Here is a 20,681-nt window from a genome sequence, read left to right as displayed (position 1 = left end):
TATTGTTGAATTGATTCAATGTATTATAATTACTGAACCACAGCAACGCGTGGCTGGGTCAGCTATATATATATTTCATTTTTAGCGGTGCTGTACGTTGTAACAGTGTTGCACCTTTCGGGACATCCCGATTGTATTCGCAAGTTAGGGTTTTTCCAGCGAAATTCAAAAAGGAGATATAGAAAAGATTACATCTATATTTTCATGGTTTGAGATGTACATAACATAATACTAAGAATAAATACTTCGTGCAAGTTAATTCCTGTATATATGTATATACATATATACCATGCAGATAGCATATGTATGGTCTGTAGCAATACCTACTTTACTCAGAAATCGATGAGTAGCGCATTGTATTCGTTATTTGTAAAATAATTTGCAGTTTATCATTCAAACTTCTCGCAAGTTTCTTGATTGCTATTGTAATATAATAAATATTATTTATTTGGGCCGAGATGGCCCAGCGGTAAATCTAAACCAATGATTGAGGGCTCATCTCAGACCCGCTGAATTTTCATGTGCTTAATTTGTGTATATATTTCATCTTGTGCTCAGCGGTGAAGTTAAATATCATAAATAGACCTGCATGTGTTTTATCATTGAAATTCTACCAATACATTATGATGAGATGAGAAATTCAACCCGTATTGGAGCAGCGTGGTGGAATAAGCACGAAAATAAAACCTTAAAAGGGAAAGGAGGTTTTGGCTATGAGACAATTAAATTTTTGTATGGAATATTAATTATAATACTTTTTTTTAAATACCAAAATTGATACCTTAGTATATCATTTAACATAAATCAAAAACATTTAATATTAAACTTGAATACATAAGGAGTATTATTACTCAAGAGGCACTTCTTAAATGATTTTAGTATCAATCAAGATATTTTTCTTTCGAATATGTTTTATATCAAATCCAAAAACATTTCGTATTCAGAATATATTCTAGTTAATTCTCTCTCTTATTCTATACATATGTTATTCTTAAATTCGTTACAAGAAGAGTAATATAGCTCGCTGCGGTTCTGCACGAGCCACAAATTGGAATCGTCCGAATAATACGCAAGACAAGACTACAAATTGTTTGGAACTATCTTTCTTCTAATAAATTCACTACACTGCCGCAATAGCATTAAATAAGTCGCGTTCCGAGTTCCACTGTTACATACTTCACTGGCCTCAGTAACAATGCCGCCTCGTTCGTGCGTTCTGAAAGAAATATTGTAAATATAAAATTTATCTTTTCTTCGTATTCTTTCCGACTATATAAGGTAGGTAATTATGGCATATTCATTCAGTAGATATGTTTAAGATGTTACAGTTATTTAAATTTGGAAAGGATTCTGATTGGAGGAAACATTTGTAACTTATTGCACCATTCTATTTTAGGAATTTCTAATATATACATATTTCTTTATAATGTTTCCCTTTACTGCCAGTAAAAATAAATTCTCAATGCATATGTATTGCTTGAAAAAATAATACCCTTAACTACTGATATTACTTCTTAAATAGATAAAAAAGTCCAAAATAAATATTTATATTGAAAATATTTATAGCATCAGTGTTCAAAAAAGAAATACATTTAGGTAATTTTATCATACGAACTAGAGACTAGTTTTATTTAGCTTATACCGAACTTTGATTTTACCGGTGGGTTGGCTTGCTCTACGTACAAACATGTTTGTTAGTATTTTTATTACATAGGTTGGCAGACTGGCAAATGAGCCAACTGACGGAAAGCGGTCACCACTGCCCATAGACAGCAATACGGTAAGCAATATTAACCATACCTTACATTACCAATGCGTCACCAATCTTGGGAGCTAACTGAAGATATAAACGTTGCTTTTTACTTACATCGTTACCTAAATTTCCTTGCTTTTGACAGTCGTCTTGATTATTCTCTAACTATTAAATATGCAGAGATATTGTACTAGACCAACCAATCGACAGCAGACTGAGTCGGCAATACACATATCGAATAAAAACAAACGAGATCACTCCCTAACAAATTCGCATTTATGCCGTCTGCCCGAATGGTCGGGTCGGTTATACTGCGTATTATAATTGCAGGAGTTAGATCCTCACATAATCTGTTAACAATGCTCAATCGTATACGTCTAGCATACTGCGTAGTGCAAAGTTATCAGAATCGGTACATATTATCGCCATACGATTAAGGCTAAGAGCGATCGATCATTAGTTGTCCATTCATTGAACTAAATAGGAGTACAGTTGCTTATAAGTGATAGGCAATTGAGATTATCCTATTTATTAATATTATACACACGCTTATTCCTTTTGGTTTAGGGCGTTTCGTAATATATGTAGCTCGGTATGTGTTATAGTAGGCGGTAATAAATAGGAAATTAAAATGTTATTTCGCTTGTTCCTGTAATTTCACTGGCTCTTTTAATAATAATACGTAAATTTTAACTATTGCATTTCGGCGGTATAATATCTGATGAGTGTGCGGTATCTACCGAGATTTGAACAAATCTCTACCACCAAATGAGCGTTGATTGCTGACACAATCGTGTATCTTACTTCACTCACGAAAACCCTAAAAATCGATTGTTTATGTGATGGAGTGCAATTAAGTTTTAATGAATGTAGCTATTAATTTAATATGCTTAATATATTCGCGTTGAGTACCTACTTCGTAATTAGGCGAGTATTTATTATTTAATTATGATATCATTCATTATACGTAAATAGCACTAATAATTAAAATTAACATCACACTGGATACCTTTTTCGTATACCGTCTTTAACCGACTTCAAAAAAGAAGAAGATTTTCAATTCGGTTGTATTTTTTTTTATTTGTCACCTCAGCATCCCGTCATTTGGAAAAATATTTTCGGAACGAAGTTCTTTTACGCGGATTAAAGTCGAGTGAACTGGCAGAAATCATCACGTAATTTGATTGTTTGTATAAATTTATTTTGTACCTTAATTTAAATTTTATATAAAGAATGCAATACCATACATAAATACAGAGCTTTAAAATGCTTTTTAAGAGTAGGTTTACCTTTATAGATAGGAAATTAGGATTGAACGTTCGAATTTCATGTCATTTGCCGTTTGTATCGGTTAGTTAACCTCATATATTGTTCTTTTGACAACAGATTATATATGAACGTACTTACAAAAAATGAAATTACTAAAATACTACATAAAATTTTACATTTTCCCAACTCAATTTGGTAATGTTATCGGTTTTCACACATAACAATTCCAATCTCATTCATACATTTTCAACCCTGAAAGGGTTATTATGTAACTCATTGAATGATAACAATCTTCGTGTCATTAGGCATCAGTGATAATAACCATAATCAATTTGCATTTTACTCGCTTCGGTACTGCGAAGGGAACGCACACATTCAAAAAAACGTGTCCCAATATTATCGGGTTATATTAAAAGGTTCCTAAATTTTTTATGAAGTCAACACATTTTGAAAAATTTGCTACGATAGACTGAGTAGTGAATGTATATCAGTTGATTATACATACATTAGCAGCCTGTAAATTTCCCACTGCTGGGTTAAGTCCTCCTTTCCCTCTGAGGAAAAGGTTTGGAGCATATTCCACCACCCTGCTCGAATGCGGGTTGGTGGAATACACATGTGGCAGAAATTCGTTGAAATTAGACACATGCAGGTTTCCTCACGATGCTTTCCTTCACCGCCGAGGATGAGATGAATTATAAACACAAATTAAGCACATGAAAATTCAGTGGTGCCTGGGTTTGAATCCGAAATCATCGGTTAAGATGCACTCGTTCTAACCACTGTGCCATCTCGACTCTTTCTTATACATAAATAATCAAGTAATTTTAGTTTTTTAATTTTCATTTTTATTAATAATAAATTCAAAACACTCCATAAATATGCGACTGCTGGGAACAGACCTCCACTCATGCTTAAAATAAGTTTAATTTTATCCTTAAACGTTGACAAATACAAAGAAAAATTAAAAGACATTTTTCTTTATAGTTTCAAAGTTGAGATTGTAGAACGATGTGCTCATATTTATAGTTTTATTATCCCCGATTGTCTTCTAATACATTTCGAAATGTTACCACATATTCTATAAAATAAATTCTCATTCCGCATGTCCTTGGAACGTTGTTCTTGGTAACAATGCCAGCTTGTTCATGCGTTTTGTTATAGAAATATCGCCAATATAAAATTCTCTACCAATATAATGATACATATTTCTGTCAAAAGGAATTATATTAAACGGTTATATTATGAATGATAAATAAACAAATTCTTACAAGTTATACAATATAATTAAACTTATAACCAATCGGGACAACTAAGTCTTATACCCATATAATAAAAATCCCAATAATCCTGATAAAACAGTCTTACAGGATTTTTCCTTGTATCTTTCTTGTTTGTTTTCCAAAAAAGAGACCCTCGTCAAGGAGGATTTGTTAACTGAAAAAAGTACAATTTTGTCCTGTACATGTTGTTGTGTCACCTGATCAAAATGCGGTGGCGCAGCTCGGTGAATATAAGGATATAAACTTTATTTATATGTAGATCTATTCTAAGTCGAAGACACGCCCCTCCATGTTAAATTATTATTATAAACGCCGTGCATTTGTATAGAGCAATGAATGACGCTCGTGCTCATAAGATGTCTTAGTGTGCGTGAGACGGCTAATAGTAGAGACAAAAGAGTAGAGCAAAAAAATACAAATTAGATTATAATTGTTCAGTTAATTTTATGTTAGTTTAATTATTATTATCAGATTTAAAGTTGGAGCTACGTGCCTTCGTAAGTAAATAGATCTGTACTTCTATAGGAAATGTGTTTAATCTCAATATAATTTTTATGTTTCTTTGCTTATACATTATTAAAAAGAAAAAAATAACCTTATGTGTTGTGCCATATTTACCTATTTGACATTCATGAGGCTTTTTTTTATGATATCGGTAGATAGACGAGCAAATGGGCCACCTGATGGTAAGTGGTCACCACCGCCCATAGACAATGGCCTTGTAAGAAATATTAACCATTCCTTACATCACCAATGCGCTACCAACCTTGGGAACACTACAATACTGAGTACTGCTGTTTGGCGGTAGAATATCTGATGAGTAGGTGGTACCAACCCAGATGTTAAGAGTAAGGATTTTTTTATAGAATAGGTAGGCGGACTTGCAAATGTGCCACCTAATAGTGGTCCATGAATTGTTGGCACTGTTCGGAGACAGTGGCACTATAAACAATATTAAATATCACCCTTGTGCTGTCAACCTTGGCGACTAGAATGTTATGTAACTGGCTCCCTCACCCTTTAAACCGGAACACAACATTTCTAAGTATTGCTGTTACAACGAAACTCAATAGTTACTAAGGTACGTCAGACGAATAAAAGGACACACATACACAGACATACTTATATACAATCCTTCTACCAAAAACTAATCTATTAATAAAACAATAGCGATAAACAAGTAAGTTGTAACTTACCACCTACGTCAAGTGTTTGGAGTAATGGCTGTTATGCAATATTTGATACACATATTTTAAAATGCGTTTGTGTATATCTCTGACGTTATACGTAAGCGTTATTGACAACAATTAAGAAGGTTCAATAAAAAAATTTAAAAATCAAATGTTAATATTACCACTATAAGTATTATAAGTATTTAAAACGGGATATTTACCATGTTTTTTATTTTTATTTGGTGGAGCTCGATATTTCGACTCGATATCACGAGACTGAAAAATGTTAATATTATTTTTGTCTATTTCCATAGTTGTCTTTATCAGGTTTCCATTTGTATAAAAAGAAAAAAATGTTTTTATTTTTATAAATGAAAAGTTTAATCTTGATGGAAATTGCGTCTGATATTGGGTGCTTAAAGATGTTTTATCTAAATCCCGAGATGACATCAAAACATTGACCTAAATTAGAGGCTTTCGCATTGCAAATCTTTCTTGACAAGGGTCGCTCTCCGGAAACAGTGAGATCTAGCGTGTGTGATTTTACAACGTATTTGCCGATGTATATGTATACGAAAAGGTAGAAGTTGAAATACATTCTGTAAACTAACATTTTAATATTTTTTAAATATTACATAAAGTAGATTCTGTACAAAAAATACTTAAAATTAAACAAATTACTTTGTATGTGGGTCGGTATTTACAATTTGAATAATAATAATAACGTCATCCTGACCGCCTTTGGTCACTGAGGCCAATCCCGAAGCAGACCAGCCGACTATCTAGGGTATATTATATTGTACAGTCACTTTTAACTATTGATAAAAAAAACATTTTTCTAAATACATCTTGTATTATATTACAAATAAAAAAGCGTGGATTTAGTATTTATTGACTTCTATGCAAGATATATAAAAAAATAATTGTGCTTTACTGACGTACTTTGTAATTAAAATGGCGGAGAAGAGTAACTTCTTGCCGGTTCCTTTCGGTATAGGCTATTTTCCGAATCGAGGGTAGCTTTACATTGATTCAAGAATCTTTTAATTTGGATTGTACTCAAATGTGTCCGCAAATATACTTTAACGAAGTACTTACACGATATATCATCGCTAATTACTTATATGAACAATTAATTCATACTAATATTATAAATGCGAAAGTAACTCTGTCTGTCTGTCTGTCTGTCTCGCTTTCACGCTAAAACTATTGGACCGATTTAAATGAAATTTGGTACACAAATAGGCTACTTTTTATTTGGAAAAAAGTGCTGTAATGGGTTGAAAAGGGGGATGAAAGGATGTAAGTTGTTGTAAGTATTGTCATTTATAGAATTTTTAGAACTAGAAGCATAAAATTTATATTTTAGGCTGTACACTTATAAACTAACATATCATGACACACACTAAGGAGCGAATTGGACGTTTTTATGAAAGTCCGTAATTTTTTAAGTTAGATACATGAAACTTTATTTTTGGGTTGCCGATTAAAAAGGAGTAGATACCTATTTAAATGTTTTTTGATATTCTACCACTACGGGGGTGAAATAAGGGTTGAAAGTTATTATGGAAGTCCATCATTTTGAAGTAAGAAGCATGAAATTTTATTTTTGGGCAACCGATTAAAAATGAGTTGATGTGTATTTAAGCGGTTTTGGATATTTTACGCCTAAGGAGAGAAATTGGATAGACATGTCGTATATAGGATAGTCTGGAAGTCCGTCATTTTTGAAGTTAGAAGCTCGAAATTTTATTTTTGTGCCACTGATTTAAAATGAGTTGATACGTATTTAAGCCTTTCTGGATATTTTACCTCTAAGGGGTTTAATAGGGGTAGGACATTTTTTATATAGATTAGTCTGGAAATCCGTTATTTTGAAGTTAGGAGCTCGAAATTTTATTTTTATGCTACCGATTTAAAATGAGTTGATTCGCTTTGAAGCGTTTCTGGATATTCTACCCTGAGGCCTTAAATACACACCAATGTGTACATTAACGTAATATTTTAAGTTAATTTGTAAATATATTCATATTCTACGCGGGCAAAGCCGCGGCTAACAGCTAGTAAATAAAATATTATAATAATCATCCGTAGAGATGCAACACAACGGTAAAATTTAATGTCCGAATATTGTCCATCGAGCGGGTAAAATGAATTTTAACGAAGATGTTTTTTTGTTTTAAAAATTTATATCAAGGCTGGATATTACCATAATGAAATTTTACGTGCTTCACTCTATTAATAAAACGCAAGAAATTTTTCACGTGTGAATGACGTTAATGTAATGAAATGAATAAACGTAAGGATTCCTTACCTCGTGTTTTAAATTTTATGTAAATTGAAAATATCATGTTTTTAAACGTCTGTAGTAATATCTGCAACAATTTCCAGTATAATTTCACGAAAGCTACCTAGTATACGAGTTCAGACAGATCGACCTAAATTAGTTAGAATTGTTTTTTTGTTTTGGTGTTGAATTAAAACAGCCCCTTATCCCACTTGTTAACATAAGTTAACTTCCACTGTTATGGCAAGAATAAATTATCATTAGACATTGTCTGCCCGTTTATACGTTCATGTAGCTATGCATATGTACATATGTATTCGATTTTACGCACCGAATTCTAATTGTTTTAATGAAAGTCAACTTACTCAATTTGATTTAAATTTGACGCTTTGTCTTTGAATTAAGTCAGTAGTCATACAAGGTCTTCATATTTCATACATAATACATAGGTACGCCCGTCGTCATCATCACCAGGAAGCGATGGAATGGGTGAATAACTATTCTTTACATTAAAGTTTCCCGATTGAAGGAGTTTGGCCCTTATTTTGCGATACAGTTCCAAAGTATGCTTTCAACAGAATTTTATTCAACACCTCAGGCATATCGTAAAGGTGTCTGAAACTGCCTAGCACGAGAAAAGCCTGATGATCATGAAAAATTGGTGTACGCTTAAATTTCAATCCACGAACTTGTTCTATCCAATTGATTATATTAGCTTAATACGTCATTCGTGACATGTCCAATGAAACATTGCGGTGTAAGACTTAATCCTCTTCAGCACCCATTTATTAACAGCCTTCCATGAGTATAATTAACGCACTGTAACGTCCGTCAACATAATTACTCATTGTGTAAGATCTTGTTATTTCAAAATCAATAATTATTGATTGTGATTGTGACTTGTTTATTTTTATTCGAAAATATCACCACGCTGCTCATAATAATCAGCCTGTAAATTTCCCACTGCTGGGCTAAGGCCTCCTCTCCCGTTGAGGAGAAGGTATGGAGCATATTCCACCACGCTGCTCCAATGCGGGTTGGTGGAATACACATGTGGCAGAATTTCGTTGAAATTAGACACATGCAGGTTTCCTCACGATGTTTTCCTTCACCGCCGACTGCCGACCGCCGCTGCTCTCATTTTTTTTTATTGCTTTATTTTTTTATCATTCTAGTAGGCGGACTAATAAATGAGCTTCTTGATGGTAAGTTATCACTGCCCATAGACATACGTACTTTAAGTATGTCGTATGTCTATGGGCGTATATACGTAGTTAAAGAATTTATTTCTCATAAAAACATAAAGTTCACTTACAATGAGATACAATCAATATTCTATAATACGATGTGACAATATTTATTACCTCTTGAACGCTTAATATAAACATTTGTAAACAACGCTTCATCAAAACTTTGATTGAATTGTATATACGAGTACGTATTCTTTTAATTTTGATTTAAAAACATTCATGCACATTATTTGCTATGTACAACTTGATAAAGAATAAACTATTTTTTCATTTTCATTTTTCATTTTTCATTTTCATGCTGTCCGCACCCTTAACATGATAAGTAAGTTATTATACAGCATCACTCCCTCAGTGTGGTTTTTTTACCCGACTTTGTACGTACACCAGATAGCATCAATTTATACCTATTTGTTAAACTGTGTTTAGTTATTTTTTTATCAAATTTGATGTTAGAGTGTATTGAATTGTTGGTGATGTTTCTTATTATGCAGATGTAGTAAGTGTATACTTGGGTGATATTTATTCCTCATTTAACCAATTAAATTAATCCAATGCGATTCCAATCTTGGGAACAAAAATGGTATGTGCTTTGTCGCTTATATTGACTTACTCACCCTTCACGTCGGAACACAAGTATATTAAGTATTGCTGTTGGACGGTCGAGTATATGATGAGTGGATGGTACCTACCAGAGGAGTGACACGCACCAATGCGAATTTATGATGTGACAGAATGTCATCCGATATATAGTCCATGTTTTATCATGATAGTTTCCTTCAACGCCAAATACAAAATTTGTTATTACAAACAAAAATTCAGCAAATGGAATTTCGATTTTATTGCTTAAGTTTGAACCTACAATCTTCGCTTAATATTTAAGTGATTATCCACTGGCTCATCTCAGTTAATTATTCTTATGGACGTTGAAACACATATAATATTCAAGCATATTTCGTTGATTTTGCGGATAGCATAAAATACTTTACATAATAAGCTAGTTGTTGCCTGCGGCTTTGCTCGCGTTTTAGGGTAAGGCAAAAAAAGTAGATTATATCCTTTCTTGGAGTTGAATCTTGGTCCATTTTAAATTTCATCAAATTAGCTTCACTGGTTTGATGATCTTTCACGGGAAAGATTAGAAGACAGTTGGACAGACAGACAGCCAGAATTACTTTCGCCTTTATAATAAAGTGTAAATGAAAGTCCATGTAAACACAATACAGGGAGGTGAACTCTGTTTTATTTCCTCAAAAATATATCTTATATTATACGAAGGATCTTTTTTCATTATTGACATAAGGCTAGGTTCACACGCTGAAAAATTAGTTGCAAAAGGTAGCAACAGCGGCTTGTTTGTAGGATACATCTTTAATCGTTCAAAAGGTTAGTTCAAAGGGTGTAGTAACAACCGCGCAAATATTTTCTAATCTTCATAGAATAATCGTTCTAAAAAGACGTATACGTCAGATTATGGGCTTCAGTGAGCCGACTACGTTTATTCGTAGAACATACAATGTCGGATCGTACAAGTACACATGATTTTGAATCAAACGTAAAATTCTACTTATCCGATAAGATTTATTATGCAAATAATGGCCGTCCTTTAAGGCGTCTTCCAGACGTTCGAGACGTCCAATATTGAAAAATAGAAACTGGTGTGTATTGAAGAAGTTATAAATAAAGAAATACAAAAATAAATGCATAGAATTTAGTTAAAAATATATGAATATATATGTGTATCTTATTATTATATAGTTATAATAATTATACAGCAATGAAAGATCGGCGTCGAAGATCATGACATACGGCTAACCCTCAAGGTGTACGAAATAGATGTTTTGCATCAAAAAATGTTCGGAAAATATAATGTGAACTCAGACTAAGCTGTACAAATATAAATACGTGTGCGGTGACACGGAAATGTCAATCGTGAATGTGTGACGTGAATCCACACGGGACCACGTGACTCTGAATCTTGAAAGACCGAATATTATATTGATACTGTCACAGGTAATAAGATCCTAAAATGCGTTATTACTTATAAGAAAAAGCCATCAATTATAAAATGTTTTTGGTTGAACTGATTTATTTTATCATATCAATGTTGCCATATAAAAAAAGTAGATTTGAATAAATATTAAATAATAATCTGTAAATCCTGATGTTGGTCAAACGCTTCCTTTTCTCTTGAGAAGGCTTGAAGATTATTTCAAAACGCTGCTCCAATACGGATCGGTGTATAAAGCAAGACTTTCATCCGACATACATGTGTCGGTTTCTTCACAGAGTATTTCGTTAAGCAAGAAGTGAATAATAAAGAAAAAATAACTTTAATTTTATAAAAAATCAGTAGTTGTTGATGGATTTTGATCCCACAAAAAATATTACAAAATTAAATTGTACTTAAAAAACAGCTGTTTGAGCTATTATAAATTCTAATAATTTAATTGATATAATTGCATAATAAAACCTAATTGATAATTTAATTGAACCCGAACGCAGTCTGGGCAAGTAGCCAGTGATGCTTGAAAGTAAAGTTGATTTTATCGTAATCGACATAAATATTTTATATACGTTCATAAAAAATCATCCTATTCGCTAACATTGCTGAACTCGTGTTTGTTTTGTACACAAAAAGTGATATAAAAACTGTCTCAGACATAAGAAACGACGTCCTCGTCTTCAATCGCAATCCATCTAACGTAATTGCATTACATAGCGCGTAGCGCCGCGGAGAAAGCTACCTATCCTTTCTTTTATCCACCTCTTTTGTGAAAGCTTTTATTACGCTACGAATTTTATCGTATATACTTCTACGATATTTGACTGCCTCGTTGGTCTAGTTGTTAGATACATGGCTTCAGATCCCGAGATCCTGGTTTCATCCCATGTCGAGCCCATGAAAATTATTGGGTTATTCCATCGCAAAAAATATCTGGTGGTTGGATATGTATACACTCCCGTGCCTCAGAAAGGACGTAAAGTCGTAGTTCTTGCGACTGAACTCTTTCGGTCCCGTCGGATTAGCCGTCCCATCGGATTATAAGCGCGGGAGAATAAGATGTGTGTTTGCACACACACTTGTGCATTTTTCTTACTTTACTTTTACTTTGTGATTAGTCACCGTGACCGAAATCGGTCAGGACGAGATCATCATCATAATATTAATCAAAGTTACCAATTTTATTACTTCCTTAACTTCTTATTTGGAAGTTTTAAATAAAGAGCTTGTTTTTTGAGGGATTTAATTTTTAGCGCCGATTTTCTTGGGGTCGTTTTTAAGTAGAGTTTATATTCTGAATCCTTCCTTTTTTTTTTGAAATTCCTTGACAAATGACGATTGAAAACAGCTTGAGTACTCGAATAGAATATCTATCGATTTGATTTCCCCATATTTCGCGGTTGTTAGAATATAATTTTGATTTGTAAATACGTCGCTTGTTTTTCTATGCTCTAGTACATAATATTAAAAGTATCTTAAAAATACCCTTTTAATACGAAATTAACAATGACAGTTACGTCAGTTTTGCAGTCAAGCATTCTTATTATTTTGTTTATTTTCTATTGGATTTAGATGAACAGAGACATCTGCACCGATTCTTACAATTTAATTAATTTAATTTTAGTAATGTACTGACAAATAATCAAATATCGTGTGGATTTTCAGGACCATTAAACTCTCGGCAATAGGGAGGGTAATGGAATAGCACCGTTTCACAATACCTATTAGCGTTTTCATTTACATACACATGCTTGCTCAGAGCGCTCGTTAACGCCACAATTCTATGTATACTGGAACATTGACTATCAGACCTTAGTTAATTTAGCTGTAATTTTGTTTATTCTATTCTATTTAAATACACAGTCCAGCGTTCATACAAAGTTCGCTTAAGAACAGTCATAAAACAAAAATCTTAAATTGTTCTTCTTACAAAAAAAAGATATATTATATATCATTGGAAGTATGATATAAAAATGAAACCTTCGAATTATTTATATGTTACCATAGAATGTTTCTATTGTGAGGTTATATTTTTAATGTAGCTTTCAATAATTTCTGGTGGCATTCCGTGCTTTAAGCGCTTTATCTTTTTCTCTTACCCTATAGATTCAGCACTAAAGGATGATTGAATGTGTTTTTTGTGAATCGGAGAAGCCAGCGTGAAAAGAAACGCACATTCAATTTGATTTTAATAATATGTGTATAATGTCTGTTGAATTTTAGTAATTATAAAGTTGAAAATTATAGTATAACTTACACATCTGCTGATTCTTAGGCAATTTTTTTTATTTATTTTGATTTTCTTATTTATTTCTACATAGCATAAAACAAAATCGCTTGTCGCCGTCGAAATCTTTTAAACTACGCAACGAATTTTAATGCAGTTTTCATCAATAAACAGAGTGATTCATATGTAATATTTAAAATATATGTATATTTTAGTAAAGAAAAGCCGAGAATTTCGATTTTCCTAGCAGGAAATAACAAGATTTTTTAGGTTTGTTCTTCAATATAAAATGAATATAGACCTTTACTGTATCCGTTTGAAGCCGGGTAGCTAGTTTAATTTAAAAGTATTACACTTACCTTTTGATAGTAAACGTAACTGGAACCGATTCAACAAATAAATACTCTGACCAGAGAAGAAACTTGGATGGAAAATCAGAGAAACCATTTTGATTCAAATGCTTTTATATTTTCCCCAGCAGCAGTTCATTCATAGTTACTTTTTGCACAACATTTTTTGATACAATTCATTTTTTCATCAAACAACATACTGTTAAGTATATATTCCATGTCAGTAAAAAGCCCATGAATAGATAAAGGTTTCCCTTTCCAAGGGCTTTGAATCTTATTGCACCACATTGGTGGATATGATAGTATTTTTTATTAATCAATTGCACTACATTTATGCTTCTGTATTTATTGCACACACAGCTCCTAAATTTTTTACCATAAATTTAAATAGTAATAACTTGTCAAATATAAGTATTCTGCACAGATATACCTATGTTATCCAATAATTTTGACAGTAAATTAAAGATTTGTTATAGAATTTCTTAAAGATTTTTTAAAGAAGAGAAGACGAAATTTGACGTTGAATTCGATCGTGAAATATTGTTGAACTACGTCGAATAGAATAATTCATTAACACTTAGCAATACAAAATTTGTTAACCTGTTTTTTTTTTATAATCATATGTAAACAATGATTCCTATGCGGTGATTCTTGTCGCACTATACAGGTTGATTAAAATAGTTCAAAAAGAGAGGAAGAAAGACAGATTCATTTATTGTAGCTAGCTTACAGTAAATATTAAAGAAATTAAAATAAAATATGTCTATCTGATTATAAAATATCTCAAATTTTACGGCGAGAGTCGAATTTGTGTCGCGTCCTTGCTATATTTGAATACCAAATAGTGCTCACAAAAGTTGAGATAGTGCTTGGAAAGTAGGAAACAGAGATTACAAACTGGAATAATATAAACTATTTCGCTTGTTGTTTAATTTGATAAAGCATTCGTGTAATATTATTTATATATTCTACAAAAAAAAAAAAGAACCAAATAAAATAAAAAACAAGCACTGTAAATGGTGACGTCATCAGACGATATTTTAAGAGATTTTGCGTTTGATGATTATAGGAAACATATCAACATGACTGCATACATAATTTGGTGCTAGGGTTTTGTGTAAGCCCGTCTGGATATATACCACTTTATATATGTTTGGTATTGTTGTGTTCCTGTTTGAAGGGTGAGTCAGTGTACCTACCTCATACTATATTATTTACTATACAACATTATATGTCAGTTTCATTCCATAAATCAGAACATAACATTATAAAGTATTGCTTTTTGGAGGGTAAACATATATATACAAAGTTTCATATGTCCTCTATGTATACGACTTCGATACGATTTATTTTATTTGACTTCTGAAAAATATGATCTTTACGTCCGTAAAATGCTCTGTTTTGGAAGACATACAAGAACGGATAGTTGTGTTTTTAAAGTATCTAGTTGTCACTGGACAGCGCAAAGATATACTATATTTAAAAAAAAAACACTTGGAAGCGTACAAATATAAAATGTTTATGATCTCAATATAGATTGCTATGAAAATAGCTAAGATATTAAAATAAAAGGCAGATGGGGCGAGTGATCGAGGATAAAATCAAAAACGGATACACATCCCAGTAGTGTGACAGAACGTGTATTTTTGATAATACATCAATAATTATTAAACTTAAAGTACTTTTTATGTATTAATAAAAACACACGAAGGTTTTTCGCTCGCTTTTGTTGCTTCAATATAGTGTTCTACACGCTCCATTTGGCTTTTTCACAACCCGAGTAAAATACTCATTAAATTTAAAATTATAAGACGTACGATATAAATGATACGATACGATATTAATAAGTTTATAGATCTCACTCACGAAGGAGCTCTTCACGGTAAATTACAGGTAAAACTTAAAAGAAAAGTTATCATATTATAATTTTTTTTTTTGTTTTTTCACTCTTGTGTTAAAAGTCTTACGCACACTAAGACATTTTTTAAACAAGAACTTCACTCAATTCTTTAGTTCATCGGAAAAAACGGGTGAGAAATGCAAATAAACCGAAAAAACCCAGTTTTTAATATTGTGTGTGGGCGCTTAAAAATTGTAAAACGTAAAAAAAGCAACAAAAAAGTATTCCACAAATATTTACGTATCTCAGCGGAGAGACGAGTTATTATGAAAAATGGAAATTTAATCCTTTCTTCAAGATGACAGAAATTGCACACGGATTTTTTGATCGACAATTTAAGTAAAACTTTTCTAGACCCCACCTAATATCCAAAATGTTGCTTTATCGGTTCATTTGTATTTCCTAATGTATGTAATGAGTGGACTACTTATGAACGCCGATAAGGTTACGTGAGAGAATATCTCAATATCTATCATAGTGAGAACTAAAAGTTCATATCATTTCCAGTGTAAGAAAAGAAAAAGTAAAATTATTGGATAAAATTGGGATTAAACTCAGGGCCTCGGAATTTGCAGTCAAGATATCAATCTACACATAATGCAGATTGTCTTATATACGAAACCTTAGTTATATAAAAACTCACAAACAATTTAAAAAAGGAACGATTATTTGAAGATCGTTATTTTATTTAAATTAACAAAAATATCAACAACTATTTAAATGAAAACGGAGAACAGATATTTTAAAAGCTCAACACTGTTGGCTGACATGTTCGTGTTGTCCATTACTGTAACGAAGTTTCCGCTTTGACAATCGATTCATTATCAAACTATTTCTCTATGTAACAAACATTTCGCAGTGTTTCGATTAATGAAATAAATGGACCTAAGCATGACGAATATATATATATTAATTATCTGGACTTTATTATACAATAACGTAACTGTAAAAAGTTCTTATAATTTACATAAACTGAAATGGATCTGAGTCAAGATTTAGTGAAATTTCTTTCAGTCATCATCATCCTCCTGCCCTTATCCCAATTTACTTGGGGTCGGCGCAGCATGTCTTCTTCTTCCATACTTCCCTATCTGACGTCTCACAAGTAACATTCTTTCCAGCCATATCATATTTCACACAATCCATTCATCTCATCATCATTGGTCGTCCCCTTCCTCTATATCCATCCACGTTCATGCTCAAGACCTTCCTCACAATATGTTCCTCATTCCTCCGCATAACATGCCCATACCATGATAGCCGCCTTCCACATAACTTCTCGGCTATCGGTGCCACTTTCAAACTTCCTCTTATGTACTCATTCTTTACTGTATCCATTCGCGTAACACCACACATTCCTCTCAACATGAAATTTATTTTAGTGTAAGATATAAATGTTACATTTTGAAAGCAATAATGTTTCATTTGAAATATTTGCAGGCACTATATTTTATCCCATATATTTTTTAAAACAAATAACTCCCAGAGATATGTATATACGAATAAATTATTGTTGAAATGACGTAGCGTTCAGTAAACACCTTATACGTACCTACACATTAACGTGACCATACACGCATAATCGTACACGCTTGATAATGACGCCACAATTCGAACTCATCCAACTGTATATAATTTGGTCAAAGCATATCTGCAAATAATTTGTATATTCTATGGGCATCTATGTAATTGATTTAATTTATTTATGTTTATTTAAAATATAAAATAAAGATTTCAAATATAAATAATGTTTTTATATTCTTATAAACTGTTTTGTTTAATAAAGTTTATGAAATAAAGTTTATTATAAATAAAAATACTTATTTTATCACATAATAATTATTAATGAATTTGCATGTTTTGATTATTTTGTTTTTCGACCGATTTCTTAAAAACTATTGATACGTTTTAGATGGGGTTTTCCTTATTGTACTCGTATTTCCATTTTTTTTATTGACACCTCTAAAACTCATCAATAGCTACCAAAATTTACTTGGTGGTAGGGCTTTGTGCAAGCCCGTCTGGGTAGGTACCACCCACTCATCAGATATTCCGGTTAGAAGGGTGAGTGAGCCACTTTCATTACAGGCACAAGGGACATAACATCTTAGTTCCCAATGTTGGTGGCGCATAGGTGATGTAAGGAATGGTTAATTTCTTACAGCGCCTTTGTCTATGGGCGGTGGTGACCACTTACCATCAGGTGGCCCATATGCTCATCCGCCAACAAATGCCACAAAAAAAAAAACTTGATAAAAAGGAACTGAACTTATTAATGTATACGAATAGAAATATTGCTGTTTAATATTTATTATTAATTATATTTAATAATAGACTGATTGAATTTTTTCGTTGATTGAAAAAAAATGTTGTTGGTAAAACTTTGTTTAAAGTTTCTAGAAAACATACTCGTATGTACTCGTATATATTTATCTTTTAATGAATATTTCTTTCGCCTTTTCAGAAATGAATGATAGCATCGACGCCAAACCAATTTCAGGATTTCGTTTTTGAAAATGGAAGTTAATTCTTCGGTTCATTTTTAACAAATACATTCTGTATTAAAGAACGTTTTAAATTGTCGATTTTAACAAGTGCAAAATCCATTTCATAGCAATTTCCAATAAAGCTCAAACCACATTGATCTTTATTCTGACTTACGTTTGGTAGTCGATAAAATGTAATAAACAGCAGTTTATGGACGATACACTTTGAATTATAAGTTTAAAGGTTTTCACACTAACAAATTGATTATAAATATTTTATACATGAAACGACAGTATTGATGAATATTATTTAAATCATCTAAAGCGTTTAATACACACTGAGAATTTATATCAGTCTATAGTCTATTTTTAATAATGTAGAGCTAAGTATAGTCACGCTGTCGATGAAGTATCTTGTGTTACTATATTTTGTAATCTGTTTAAAAGTAGTATTATTATAACACGTCCTATATTGGGTTTAAGACCTTAATTCATCTCCTGTCCAAACGATAATGCATAATTTAGTCAACAATATTCGAGTTTCTAGGACCGATGTAAGCTTGTAACAAAATCAAAATATTCTTTATTCAAGTAGGCTCATAAAACCAATATTAAATCGTAATGTCGAATTAATACAAAGCTACCATCGGTTCGGAAAGTAGAGTTTACCGAGAAGAACCGGCAAGATTTTTTTTAGGCAAGAGTTTTCAACATCGCAATTAAAGCGTCAGTGAATTACATTTACATTTTTATATATTATAACAGTATTTCTAATATGGTATTTATGTTGATGTTAAAAGTCTATTCATATATTTATGAAAACTTTAAGTAATATAATTTGAAAAACATTACATTACAAAGTTCTTATCTATAATATTTACAAAAGAAAACGTATGTATATACTATCTCGTATGTTTCCGGAAGACGACCCTTGTCAAGTGAGATTTGGAAACGAAAAAGCCTCTAATTTGGGTCTGTTTTGACGTTATTTCAAGATTCTGGGCATAAGACGTTCAGAAGACTTCAAAATGTGATCTTAAACCCAATCGAATTACAAAAACTCCTTTCATGTTAGATCGCATTCAAAGATCGTTTTTTTCTTTATAAATCTCAAAACATAATTATAAAGTTCGTTTAAGAATTTCAATATCGAATTTCAATATTGAAAACAAACAACAAAAAAAAAATATTAATGAACTTATATTCTATCGTAAAAATGAATGATGATATTTAATCAATTCTAATAACTTATCTTATAAATTAGAATGAGAAAGCAGACAGATTGATTGATATTGTACATCGGTTCTGCTAAGAACTTAAAACTATAAAACTTTAAAATAAAATCACTAAAAAAGTGCCGATTTGAATATAGAATTGAACCGAATGGTTGAATCGACCAAACCATATATACTGATATTATAAACGAGAAATTAACTCTGTTACCTCTTGACGCTTAAATCACTGAATCGAATCAGATGAAATTTTGTATGTAAATAGCTTACGTCCTTTACATAGGCTACATTTAATTCACCCCTCAAGGGTGTAAGAATGGGGTTGAAATGGATTGTGTGCTATACGTAGATTTTTATAAATTTCACGCTGGTAAAGTCACATGTTCAGCTAGTAATTGAATAATCAAAGCGTGATTGTGTTACAAATTTATGTTTATAATTCATTTGAAGGGAAACATCGTGAGGAAACCTGCATGTGTCTAATTTCAACGAAATTGTGCCAATCCGCATTGGAGCAGCGTGGTGGAATATGCTCCTAACCGTCTCCTCAAAGGGAGAGGGCCTTAGTCCAACAGTGGGATATTTATAGGCTGTACATGTTGTTGTTGTGTTACAATCAATCTTCCGAATATCGTGGCTTCACTACTAAATTAGCACCACTGAATTTTTTATCGCTATTGTGTTTCTTCTTGAGAAGTTAATAGGTTTATTCTTGATAGGATTTTTTGAGCTGTTACTTAACATCTTTTAGTTTCAAACACTAATGATGATGTTGACCTCTTAACCGATTGGGAGCACTGTGGTCATTCTCATTGACGGCTATCGAACAACGAAATTTTTTAGTGCATTAGAGGCAAAGTCGACAATCCAACATGACCAGAAAGAGTTCAAGCGCATGATAAACATTAAACTTCGCTCCCTTTTTCTAGATGGCATTATTTTATATTTTGCGAATACTATAGACTATTATTCTTGTCTGCTGTCAAACTATTTGAGTATCATCATGTAAAATAAAATTATCATTCCACACATTTTTACGTACGAAAACCTCCCCATAGACCACCAAATATCCCCATCTTGGGCCGGCCGCATCCATCTCGTACCGGTACCCTTTTTTTTGACCATCCATCTACCTCGTTTTCTTTAGTGCTCCACTCTAGCACATGTTGGCACTATCGGCAATCAAGACACGACCAGCCCACTTCCAATTTAGCGAGCTAATTCCACGCGTGATGTCTATGACTTTAGTTCTAGAATGTTCTTATTTTGGATATTAGAAATGATATCTCACATTTGTGACAGTACAGAATAAGAAATGCATTTAACCCTTTTTTTAAATATAGAACGCCTACTTTCTCCCAGAGATGAAATTAACAATGTCAAATGTATAAACTATTACTTACAGTATCAATACTCCATAAGCTATATGTTATAATATATTATATCCCTTGTACTATAATTATACTGGAT

The sequence above is a fragment of the Vanessa tameamea genome, chromosome 9 (assembly GCF_037043105.1).
Source record: "Vanessa tameamea isolate UH-Manoa-2023 chromosome 9, ilVanTame1 primary haplotype, whole genome shotgun sequence".
NCBI classification, from domain to species: Eukaryota; Metazoa; Arthropoda; class Insecta; order Lepidoptera; family Nymphalidae; genus Vanessa; species Vanessa tameamea.
This window is presented reverse-complemented; position numbering follows the sequence as displayed.